Source organism: Rhinolophus sinicus, chromosome 15, assembly GCF_057876585.1.
Source record: "Rhinolophus sinicus isolate RSI-liver-muscle chromosome 15, RSI-T2T, whole genome shotgun sequence".
NCBI classification, from domain to species: Eukaryota; Metazoa; Chordata; class Mammalia; order Chiroptera; family Rhinolophidae; genus Rhinolophus; species Rhinolophus sinicus.
In genome coordinates, this window is record NC_142515.1 from 12,881,845 (window position 1) to 12,895,142 (window position 13,298).

Below are 13,298 nucleotides of genomic sequence, written 5' to 3' on the forward strand. Positions count from 1 at the left end.
AGGCCACCTGAAGACTGAGGCAGAGATGAAGGAATTGATGCAGCTAGAACCAAACAATGCCCAGGATTGCCTGGAGCTACCATATGCTGGAAAAGTCAAGAAAGATGACTAGAGAAAGGAGATGTGGTACATATACACAACGGCATATTACTCAGCCATAAGAAAAGATGAAATACTACCATTGCGACAACACGGATAGAGCTTAAGATTATCATAGTGAAATAAGTCAGACAGAAAAAGTCAAGAACTATAACACTCCACTCTTATGTGGGATATAAAACTGAAGGCAACCAACAAACAAGACAAACAAAAACCCACAGACACACACAACAGTTTAGTGGTTACCAGAGGGTAAGGCGTTTGGAGGGGTTCTAGAAGAGGATAAAGGGGGTCAAATATATGGTGATGGAAAGAGAACTGACTCTGGGTGGTGAACACACGATATTATATATAGTTAATGTATTACAGAAATGTACACTTGAAACCTATAATTTTACTAAGAATTGTCACCCCAATAAGTTTAATAAAAATTAAAAAAAGGAAAAGAAAGGATTCTTCCCTTGAGCCTTTGGAGGGTGCATGGCCCTGCTGGGCCCTGCTGTCACCTTGACTTTAAACATCTAGTCTGCGGAGTTACTAGAAGATAAATTTCTGTTGTTTTAAGCCATCAAATTTGTGGTAATTTGTTATTACAGTCTTAGAAAAAAACAATACAGATTTCATTTAGAAAAGCATATAAATTATCAATTACCTAGGAATACTTTTAACCAAAATTTTAGTATCGCATTCCATTACAAAATGGACTTTTCATTAAATTGTTCTGGGACTCCTAGATGTCCACATTAAAAAAATAACAATAATGGTTTCCTACCCAGTTGGATTAAAAATGAAATGTGAAAGGCAAAACTATAAAACATCTTGAGGGAAATATAGAAAACACTGAGATAGGGAAGTATTATTTAAACAAGACACAAAGCACAACCCATAAAAGAAAAGATTCGTCACTTCTATATTAAAATTAAGTTCTGTTCAGCAGACATCATACAAAAAGCACAATGAAAGTCCACAATACGAGAGAGAAAATGTGTGCAAAATAACAAAGGATTAATATCAAAACAGTACTACTGTGACAAAATGGGCAGAAGACTTGCACAGCACTTCAAGGAAAGAAATGTGGACAAATAATCATGGAAAGATGTTCCATCTCATTGGTAATCAGGAAAATGCAAATTAAAACCAGAAGGGGACACCATTTTCATACCCATCAAATTGGCAAAAATACCTTAAAAATTCAAACTCACTTAATTTTGGAGAGTTTGTAGAGGAATGGGAACTCCCAGTCACCACTGGTGGAAGTGCAAATTAGTAAAATAATATTGGAGTGTAGCTGGGTGCAATTGAGCATGACAACCCCTTTAACCAAGCATTTATTCAGTAAATAGCTTACAGAAACTTGTATATGAAACAACAGAAGACTAAATAAGAATATTTATACTATAATTGTTAATAATAGCAAAAATTGGTGTATCCAAAATATCCATCAACAGTGGAACAGAAATTTTTAAAAAGGATCTAAATATGTTCCCACAATAGGAGCCTCTCACGCAGGACAATTCTTCCAGCAATCCTACCATACTTCCCTAACCCATCCGCTCTTCCTCCTTCCTAAACGATCGTTTCATACTTTATCTTCTCTTGTCAAACCTCAGTCTTCCAACAAATGTCCCCCATTCTCACTCCCTACTGATCACTTTCTATTTCACTAAAAATACAAAAAGAATCAAAACTTGCACAAACTCTCAGCACATCTACGCATTTAGCTGCAACTGTATTCATATAACCTGCCTTCTCTCCTAACCCAGGGAATAAAATGTCTGTGCTCCTAGAGGCTACCCTCTTGATTTGTTCACCAGATCCTCCTTCTGGTTTTTTGTGTTTTTTAATTAAATTTATTGGGGTGACAATTGTTAGTAAAATTACATAGATTTCAGGTGTACAATTCTGTATTACATCATCTATAAATCCCATTGTGTGTTCATCACCCAGAGTCAGTTCTCCTTCCATCACCATATATTTGATCCCCCTTACCCTCATCTCCCACCCCCCACCCCCCTTACCCTCTAGTGTACATTCCACTAGCAAATTCTTCCCTCTCCTGCATCATTATTTCTTCCGTCACCTTGATCTTTCCTATCAGCCAACAAATAAAATAATTTCTCCAAACTTAAAAAACAAGAAACCTCTCTTTCCTCCATTACCTTACTTATCTATTTCTCTGCTTCCCTTAAAACTAAACTCCTCCAAAAACTTGCCAGTACTTTTCTCCAATTCCTCTTCTCCCATCCTGTCTAGAGTCCATGCCAATCAGAATTTAACTCTGCCTTGCCACTGAAACTTCTCCTGTCAAAGTGAGCAAAACACTCCAGTTTGCCAGATCCCAAGACCATTTCTCAGTTCTCATTACTTCGTCTGTCAGCAGCTTCTGACAAACTTTCTCCTGTGGACACACTTTGGCTTCCATGACACCACATTCTCCTGGGTTTCCTGCTAACTCATTTACTGTTTATATTCAGTCTCCTTTTCTGGTTGTTTATCCTTATCTCTCTGACCAGAAAATTAGCGTCCAGGTCCCCAAACTCTTATATCCAGGCCACCTATTTAATACCCACCAGGATGTGGAGTGTGTATCTCAAAGAAAATATATCTAAAACTGAGCATCTAATCTCGTGCCAACACTAAACCTACTCCTTTCAAAAAATGCATCATCTCAGTTCATGCCATCTCCATGCTTTCGAGTCTTCAGGCCAAAAATCGGATTCATCTTTCACTCCTCTCTCTCCCACTCAGTTTCCAATCCCTTTGTCTATCCAATCTCTGTTGGTTCTACCTTGAAAATATATTGAGAACTCAACCAGTTCTCATCACCTGCACGTTGCCTCTGTGGTCCCAGATGGTCCTCTTGATGCTGCTCTTATATCATAATCACAACACAGCAGGCAAAATGATCCTGTAAAAGTCTAAGTCAGAGCATCTCACATCTTTGTTCAAAACCCTACTAACTTCCCTTGTTAGAGTAAAAGTCAAAATCCTCATAATGACTCTATATGATAGGATTCCCAATTACCACTCTAAGGACATTTTCTACCACTTCACACAACCCACTCTAAGACACTCTACTCCAGCAATACTGGCTTCCTTGCTCTTCCAAATGATAAGCATATTATCATCTCAAGGCTTTTGTACTAGCTTTCCCTCTGCCTGGAACACCACCCCTTGGATACTGCCATGGCTTATTCTCTAACCTCTTTCAGGTTTTCATTCAAATGTGTTCTCAGTGATGTCTTTTCTGATCACCCTATTTATTTTTCTTAATTAAAGTATATTGGGGTGACAATTATTAGTAAAGTTACATAGGTTTCAGGTATACAATTCTGTATTACATTATCTATATATCACATTGTGCGTTCACCACTCAGAGGCAGTTCTCCTTCCATCACCATGTATTGGATCCCTTTTACTCTCTACCATCCCTTCCCCCCTTACCCTATTTAAATGTAACGACCTAAAGCTCCCCATCCTATATCCATGCTTTCTTTTTCCTTGGTAGCACTTATTACCATTTAAAATACATTGTAAGTATTTCCACTTCTATTGTCTGTCTCTCCTTATTAAAACATATCTCTAATACATAAAGTTGATTTTTTTTAAAAACTCTCTAGCGAAAGCATACAAAGTTAGACAATACATGCAAAATTAAAAAATAGACAAGCTAAATAAATGGTTTGCTTGCAAACACATATAGGAGGGTAAACAACCAGCAATGTAAAGCAAGGGAATAACTAACACAATAAAAAGAACAATGGGGGCAGACAGGTGGCTCAGTTGGTTAGAGTGCGAGCTCTGGGCAACCGGGCTGCCGGTTCGATTCCCGCATGGGCCAGCGAGCTGTGCCCTCCACAACTGGAGTGAGGTCAATGGGCTCAGCTCCTGGGTGGCTGGATGGCTCAGTTGGTAGGAGCACAGGCTCTCGGCCACAAGGTTGCTGGGGGACTCCTTGACTCCCGCAAGGGTTGGTGGGCTGTGCCCTCCACAACTACTATTGAAAGGACAACAACTTGACTTGGAAAAGTCCTAGAAGTACACACTGTTCCCCAATAAAGTCCTATTCCCCTTCCCCAATAAAATCTTAAAAAAAAAAAAAAAAAGAAGAAGAAGCATGGTTACCTCTTTGGGAGGTACTGAAAGGCGGGCCAACAAGGAGGCCCATGAGGGCTTATTGGAGTACTGTAATGTCCGCATTCTTAGCTCAGGTAAATAGGGTATTTATTTCACCATTGTTCTGAAACTATATATGTATGCCTTCATATTGTCTTTTGTCTTGTGCAATATTTCCAAGTTTACAAAAGAGCACTATGAAAAGAATAAGTACTACACATCTTAAAATTACCTTAAAAGGTAAAGCTATAGAGTTTAGTATTTCTTCAAATGATCACAATACGTGATTTTAGCTAGGCATTCCAAAATTCCAATCTTGTAACACATCATGCTGTTTATAAAGACAATAATAATTTTTGTTTATGTAAATATTTTAATAAAATCACTCTGCTGTACTACTTCATTATGTGTGTATTTCTATTATTCCCCACATATACATGTACCATAAAATTTTAAGTTATCTGTCTCCCTTACTGAGAAAGTCTTAGGATTATTCCCAACATAGTGGTAGATACAAAGTCAACAATTTTTGTTGAAAAGATTTCAGAAACTCATTATGCAGAGAAATAAGCAAGGATGAACTTGAATAGCATGTTCATCAGTAATTACTAAAATGTGCATTAACTAATAACATATTTATAAAATTGTCCTATTTCACTTTCCAAAATCCCTGACACCTAAGTTTTTAGAGAAATCGCAAAAACTCAATAATTTAATAAAATAACTTTGAAATTTTTAATGTGAAAATAACTCTTTGTATCAAACTTAAGAAGCTAGGGGAAAAAAATCATCTCATGTAATCAGCATCATTATGAAAACATGTTCTAAGTATGTGTGATTTCAAATATTTTTTAAAGTACAGAATTAAAATAGTACCACAGAAGCTTTATCATTATACTCACTACTAATCTTTTTAATTTATTTGAGTAGTTGAATTTTTCTCACTTGAAAAAAATGGAAAAAATTATCAAATTTAAAACTACAGCTGTAAATTGTAAATTTACATAAGGAACGTTTAATATGTTCCTTATGTGTTAAATTTATTGTGCTTTTTCACAGGTTAAAAGAATACAACCATAGCGGAAAGGACCTCAACAACAAACAAAAAGAAAAATCTGAGGACTCTACTATCACAGAAAAACCTTGACAATGAAGAACAATGATAGCGTAAGCTTTACAAATTATATATATATATATATATATATATATATATATATATATATATATACAGATATATACATATATACATATATACATGTATATAGATATATATAGATATATATTTAAGCTAAGAAACCAAGATTAAATGGTCATTACAGCAAAGTTAAAGTCTCTTAGCAAAGGATAATACCAATTATTAAAACATTCTGACAATACAAAAGGAATCATTTTTGAGTAATAAGAAATCCTATAAATACAGGATGTTTGCTCTCTCCTATTCTTTAAATGTAAAGAAACCAGACTCAACTAGGCCTGACATAGTGGGGTAGCAGCAATGGCTCTTGGTGTATCTGAACTTTTATGTCTCAGTCGTTTCCAACATTGGCCAACCACTCCAGTAACTTCCCTGCTGCCCATCCCAATCACTAGTCAGTTCTTCCTAGCCTAAGGCAATCCCTAGCATAGCTTTTAAGACCATAAATTAGTTTTTCCCGGTGCTAAATTTCATATAAATGAAATCATACACTTAATTATTTTTTGTCTCAGTTCTTGTGGTCAACATTATTTTGGTGAGATATCAACTGCACGGATGCCTGCAGACAATTCTTTCACTTCGATTACTGCATAGCGTCCCATTAATTAATTGCATGGTTATATGATTAATTTACTTACTTGAACTAATGACGGATATTTCATTTGTTTCCAATTAATGACTATTACAAATGACACTGTGATGAATGCTCTTCCATATGACTGTAGTACACACATATATGCATTTGTTGGATATATAACTAGAATATTTCATGAGGTACATGCATTACAAATGTGTGAGTGAATGTATTGAAATTGAACAGAAACTGTCAGAACTCTGTTCAGAGTGCTTCTACCAGTTTATGCACACTTGGTATTAGCAATCTTGTAAATTTTAGCTATTTAAGTGGACATGTAGTGGTATCTCAATGTTTTAACTCAAACTGCCCTCATGACTAACAAGTTTAAGCACCTTTTAAAATGTATTTTGGCCATTTGGCTATCCTCCTTTGTGAAGTACCTGATCAAGTCTCTTGCCCATTTCAACTGAATAGTTTGACATTTTTGTATTGATTTGTAGTACTTCTCTGTATTTTCCAGAATAGAGTCCTTGGTTGGCTTTGTTGCAAATATCTCCCACACTGCAGCTGGCCTTTTGACTTTATTATTGATATTTTTAGATATATATAGTTCAGTTTATCATTTTTCCTTTATTAATAGTACTATTTAAGTATTAAGTCTTCCTTTACTAATAGATATAAAGGTATTTGCCTCTGTTATGTTCTACAATATTTATTATTTTACCTTCCATATTTAGATCTACAATGGATCTAAAATTGATTTTTGTGTGTGGTGTGAAGTAGGGCCCAAAATTCATTTTTTTTCTATTGTATATCCAATTGGCCCAGGATAATTAATTGAAAACATGGTTCTGCAGTGCCAACTTTGTCATAAACTAAGTGTTCACAAATGCGTAGGTCTGTCTGTGGAATTCCTATTTGCCGCATTGGTCTATTTCTGTATCTTCGCAACAAAACTTAATTACTGTAGCTTCAAAGTCATAAGATCTGGTAGAGAAGTCCTCCAGCTTTGTTCTTCTAACAGTTTGTATTAGCTACGGTTGGTCTTTTGCATTTTCATATAAATTTTAGAAGAGGCATGTCAATTTCTTGCTGCAAATTTGACATTAAATCTATAGATCAACTTAGGCAGAATATACATTTCTACAATATTGAATTTTCTACAACACATTTCTACAATTTTTCAATCAATTATCAGAATGTATCCTCCATTTATGTAGATCTTCAATTTCTCACAACAAGCTTTTATAGTTTTCTGGGTAAAGATCCTGCATATATGTCATTGTATTTCCTCCTTAGGTTATTGTCCCTGGTTTACAGAATTACACTTTTTGCTTTTTACATTGACCTTTTATCTAACAACTTACTGTCCATAGGTCTTTTATATTTTGTTATTTTATGTTATTTTAATAGCCTTATTGCACTAGCTGGAAATTCCAATACAATGTTGAATAGAAATGGTGATGGTGGGCACCCTAATCTCATTCCTAATCTTAAAGGGAAATTTTTCAACAATGTTGCAATACAGTTTTTCTGTTTGTACCTTCTTCTGCCACATGAATAGTTTGTTCCTATTCCTACTTTACCAGAATTTTTACCAAAAATATTAAATTTTATTTAAACTTTACTGTGCATCTCTTGAGATTATATAACTTTACTTCTTTATTCTTTTCATGTGCTAGCTATCCTGGTTTTATGAATTTTTAATTAACATTATATCTTTAAAATGAACCCAAATGATGTATTATCCTTTTCATAAATTGTTGGATTCACATCACTGTTCTTGTATCTATGTTAATGAAAAAGTTAACATTGTAATTTTCCTTACCTGTAATATCTTCTTCATATGTTTACATAAGGTTACGCTAGCACCATAATTTCAAGGTAATTATTTCTGTTCTCTGCAAGTTTATTTCTTAAATATTTACTTTTTAAATGTTTGGGCAAATTCACCAGTAAAGTGATATGGGCCTGGAGAGTTTTTGGTTTTGTTTTATCTTGTTTTGTATGTTTCCTTATTAAGGTACAGGATTTCAATTGCAGATTATATTTCTTTGATGTAAGATTATTCCAATTTTCTATCTTTTCATGTGTCAATTCTGGAAAGTTTTATTTTTCTAGAAACTAGATATGGCCATCTGATCTTTTAAATTTACAATCATACTGTTGGCTTATCATATGCTCTTATTGTCTTTTACTATCTATAGGATCTATAGTGATGTTTTCATTTTTATATAAGGGTTATTTGAGTATAACCTTTGTTTCCAAATCTGGGTGGGGATTTACTTATTTAGTACTTTTCACAAACAACCAACTTTGTTGACTTTGGGGGGCTATATGAATTATCTCTATCATATGCTTGTTTTCTAGTTCATTAATTTGTGCTCTTATGTGATAGTCTCTTGTGTTTTATCTTTATTTATCCTTTCTTTGGAATTAATCTGCTGTTCTTTTTCTGACTTCTTGAGGTTATGTTTAGAACGCTGACTTTGAGGCTTTTTAAAATCTTTTCTTATAAATGCATTTAAAGTTATAAATGTCCCTCTTGACAGCCTCATACATATCTTGATGTATCATCATTCAGTACAAAATATTTTCTCATTTTCAGTATGTTTTTTGACCAACTACTTTTAAGGATTTTATTAATTCCAGACATTTTAGGGTTCTTCTAGTTACTTTTTGTGTTCATTTCACTGTGATTAAATACTTTGTATGATTTCAAACTTTTTAAAATGTTTTCTTAATTTTTCAGTTACAGTTGGTGGACATTATATTAGTATCAGGTGTACATCATAGTGATTAGACATTTACATAACTTATAAAGCAATCTCCCTGATAAGGCTAGTCCCATCTGACGTCATACAGAGTTCTCACAGTATTAGTGACTGTATTCCTTATGCTGTACTTTATATCCCCATGATTGTTTTTATCTCTGGAAATTTTTACATCTTAATCTCCTCCCCTCTTTCGCCCATCCCCACTCCTCTCCCATCTGATAATCATCAATTTATTCTCTGTATCTATGAGTTTGTTTTGTTTGTTCATTAATTTTGTTTTTTAGATTCCACATAGAACAGAAATCTTTTAAAATTTGTTGAGACTTGCATTAAAAGCAAGCATATGGTAAATTTTGGAAAATGTTCATATATAATTGAAAACGATATATATGTCTGTAGTCATAAGATAATATTCTCTCAAATATCAAAGAACACAAGGTTATTGTGTTCAAATCTTTTATATCTTTAATTTTTTCTTTGGTCTCTTTGTATTATACTATCAGTTTTTACTTTATTTAAAACAGTGGTAAAGTATATATTAGGTTGCTGCAAAAGTAACTGCAGTTTAAAAGGTTAAAAATAATTGCAAAAACCACAATTACTTTTGCACCAATCTAATACTTTCAACTTTTCCAAATAATTTTATACTTTTTGTATCTTTTCTAAACTGTATATAGCTATACAGCTTTTATACCCATCAAAAACTATCAGCTTTTCATTGGAATTATGTAGGCTCTTGTATTTAGTGTAATTAGAATACTTATTGCCTTACATTTAGTGTAATTATGACATATTTGGAGATAAATACACTATCTTACTACTTCCTTTATAGTCATCTCGACTGTACTTCATTGCTTTTCCATTGCTTTCTTGTCTTCTTCTAAATCCATTAAGTAGTATTCTCAATTCCCCTCTATTACCTTGTTAGATATACAGTATATTACTTTTATTTTAGTCATTACCTAGTGATTACAACATAAATCTTTATTAATGTCTGCTATCAATTAATTATTTTATCAATTCCCACATGATACGAGGACCTTAGCACTTTTAAATACCATTCACCCACCTTCCTGACTTATGTGCTGTTATTTTCATACATTTCAATTTTGTATATATTTAAGACTCTATTATTATAGTTTATATAATAAATAATCACTTAGATATACCCTTTTCATTTTTCCCTTACAGTATCTAGTATCATTTTCTTCTATTTCAATAGCATTTCCTTTATTTATTTAGGATTTCCTCTATGGCAGGTGTCCTGTTGTCAAATTCTCTCAGTTCTTGTTTTGATGAAAAGTCCTCATTTTTTTTTTTTTTCTCATTTTCTAAGGGTATTTTACTGGGTGCAGAATTATAGGCTGATTATTTCCTTTCAGCCATATGAAGATAGCATGTCTTCTAGATTCCATTTTTTCAGTTAATAAATCAGTTGTCTGTCTTAGTGTTGCTCCTTCAAAGGAAATATGCCTTTTCACCCCTCTGGATGCTTTAAAATCTTTCTCTTCCTTTTTGGGATTTCATCACTTTTACTGTAATATTTCTAAGTGTAAGTTTAATTGTACTTATTCTCCTTGGTGCTCATGGAACTTCTTTAATGTGTGGCTTGATCTCTTTTGTCACTTTTGAAAATTTTCATTTATTGAGATTTCAAATTTTTCATTTATTGAGATTTCCTCTTCCTCTGGACTCCACTTACATTATGTTAGACCATTTCCACATGTCCCTTATACATCTTTCCCGCTTCTATTTTTCATTCTTTGTATTTCTCTATTTCAGTATGGGTATTTCCTTCTGACCTATAGTCTATCTTATTAATTCTCTCCTCAGCTGTGTCTAATCTGCTATTAAACCCATCCAAGGAATTCTTAATTCATTTAATGTATTTTTCATTTCTATAATTTCCATTTGATTCTTTAGTAAAAGTATCTAGTTGTCTGCTAATATTTTCCACATTATATTTTAATTCCTTGAAAATAAATTCAAAATTATTTTAAAGTTTCAGTCTGAAAACAGCATTGTCCTATAGGTGTGTTTCTAATGGCTGGTTTTTTTTTTTCATAGCTTGTATTTTTCTAAGCCTTACTTTTTAATTTTGTAGCAGATATTGCATACGATGTACTAAAGAAATAATGTCTGTGTAATAGCGTCTTCCTCAAGAGAGATTTATTTTTGCTTTGTTACCCAGTTAAGACTGTGAGCAGATCACCATAATCCTATGAAAGAATGTGATAATTCAAAGGTGGGTTTATCCTCACTAGTAGGTTCAGAACTTCAAGGACCAAACTAAATCCTTAAGTGTGTAGTAAGGCCCCTTTTCCTTGGCACATTTGGAAATCCAATTTTGGTTTTTCTTATTGATAGATGTTCTGCTCAGTTTCTCACATAGTTTTCAGGATTTATAATTGTCTCAAGAAAAAAAGTTGCACAAAATGCCAATCTTACCTCTCTTTACAGTCTAACTCTCCTAGATCTTGACCCGCAAATTCTCACTTCCTTGATAGTTCTATGCTGCCTTAAAAAGATGTAATTCCTAATTTTTCTCAGTGGAAGTAACAGTCTAAAATCATCTATTTCACCCCTAAAAAAAAATTCCTCCAAACACTTATTTACTAATATCTCAGCAAAATAACCTATTTCTTAAATTATATCTACTAAAAAATAAAATCAGTTCCAAGGTGATAAAAGTTTTAAATTAGTCTGTACAATGGATACCTAAAAGTGACATTTTAAGATTACAGAACATTTGACAAATAAACCTGATACATACTGTTATCCAAATATAATAGCAAACTTGAAAAAATATACTAACAAAAAGCATCAAAACTTTAAGAATGCCATAAACTCTAAAAATAACAGAAAAATATCATTTTAGTGCTCACTGATAATTTTACTGATATTTTTTTTAAATGCAAAATCCACAAACAATAAGTGTTGGTGAGGATGTGGACAAAAAGGAACCCTCATGCACTGTTGCTGGGATTGCAAATTGGTACAGCCACTATGGAAAACAGAATGGAAGTTCTGCAAAAAATTAAAAATAGAACTACCTTATGATACAGCAATTCCACTTCTGGGTATTTTTCTGAAGAAATACAAAACACTAATTTGAAAAGATATATGCACCCCTATGTTCGGTGCAACATTATTTACAACAGCCAACATATGGAAGCAACCTAAGTGCCCATCAATAAACGATCAGATAAAGAGGTGGTCAGTACATACAAGGGAATATTACTCAGCGATAAAAAGGAAGAAATTTTAGCATTTGTGACAACATGGGTGGACCTAGAGGGTATTATGCTAAGTAAAGTCAGACAGAAAAAGATATGTGTACCATGTGACTTCACTTGTATGTGGAATCTAAAGAATAAAATAAATGAACAAACAAAACAGAAACAGACTCATAGATACAGAGAACAAACTGATGGCTGCCAGATGGGAGGGGGATTAAAGGGTCAGGTGAAAAAGGTGAAGGGATTAAGAAATACAAATTGGTGGTAACAAAATAGTCACAGGGATATCAAATACAGCATATAGTCAGTGATACTGTAATAACCTTGTATGGTACTAGGTGAATACTAGACGTATTGAGGAGGATCACTTTGTAAACTATATAAATGTCTAACCACTATACTGTGCACCTGAAACAAATATAAAATAATACTGAATGTTAATTATAATTGAAAAATTAAAATTAAAAAATAATGCAAAACCCAGCAAAATAGTAAAGCATCATATGTATCTACAACATATTTTTAATGAGGTCTTCAAAATAATTTACAAATTATTTTATTAAATTCTCATAAAGGACAAGTATACAATGTTATTCGTGCAGATGCTAAAATTACCAAGATTGGTAATTACATCCTGCTATGCAGAAGTTCACGATGGGAAAATATGAGGTAGGTAAGCATGTAAAGTCTGAGAAACTTTCATTCAAGTGGTAAGCAACAACTAACTCTCCCATTTTGATTTTACTCGATGTACCCATGGTCTCTCTCTTGTCCACTCACTTCTATTAAGATCCTTCCCTGAGGATTGTGAGATTCATTATTATTACTGTGAACTATACTTATACTGCCTCTTTCATACAGCAGCAGTTACCTTTCTTTTTGGTATGAATCAATATCTGTAATATATGCAAAAATATGTTAAGCAAATTGATAGTGCCTTAATCACTACACCGCAATTCATCGTGTTACCATAGCAAAAACTCAACAAGAAAAATGCTAGAAATATTAAAATAGAAAATAAAATGCAATGTATAAATTATATAAAACAAAAGTGATTCATTAATTTTAATGTTTATAAAAACATAAAGCATAATATTACATTTTATTGGACTAAAAAAATGACAACAAAATTACTCAAAGGAGAAATCTTAACTTTTTAAAATGCCATCATTCTTTATAAATAAAGTAAAAAATATATTTGAAAGTGAAAGGGGTAGAACAAATCACGATTTGGTAGAAAACTGTATTTCATTTAAATGCATATCAGCACTGATAAGTATAATTAATGCATACAG

General features: G+C 33.0%; 1 protein-coding gene across 3 annotated transcripts in view; it reads right to left on the minus strand.

Annotated features, from left to right (window-relative positions):
* ATRNL1 (attractin like 1) overlaps positions 1-13,298 on the minus strand; it is a 565,586-nt gene that overhangs the window by 483,722 nt on the left and 68,566 nt on the right. The gene's annotated exons all lie outside the window — the stretch shown is intronic.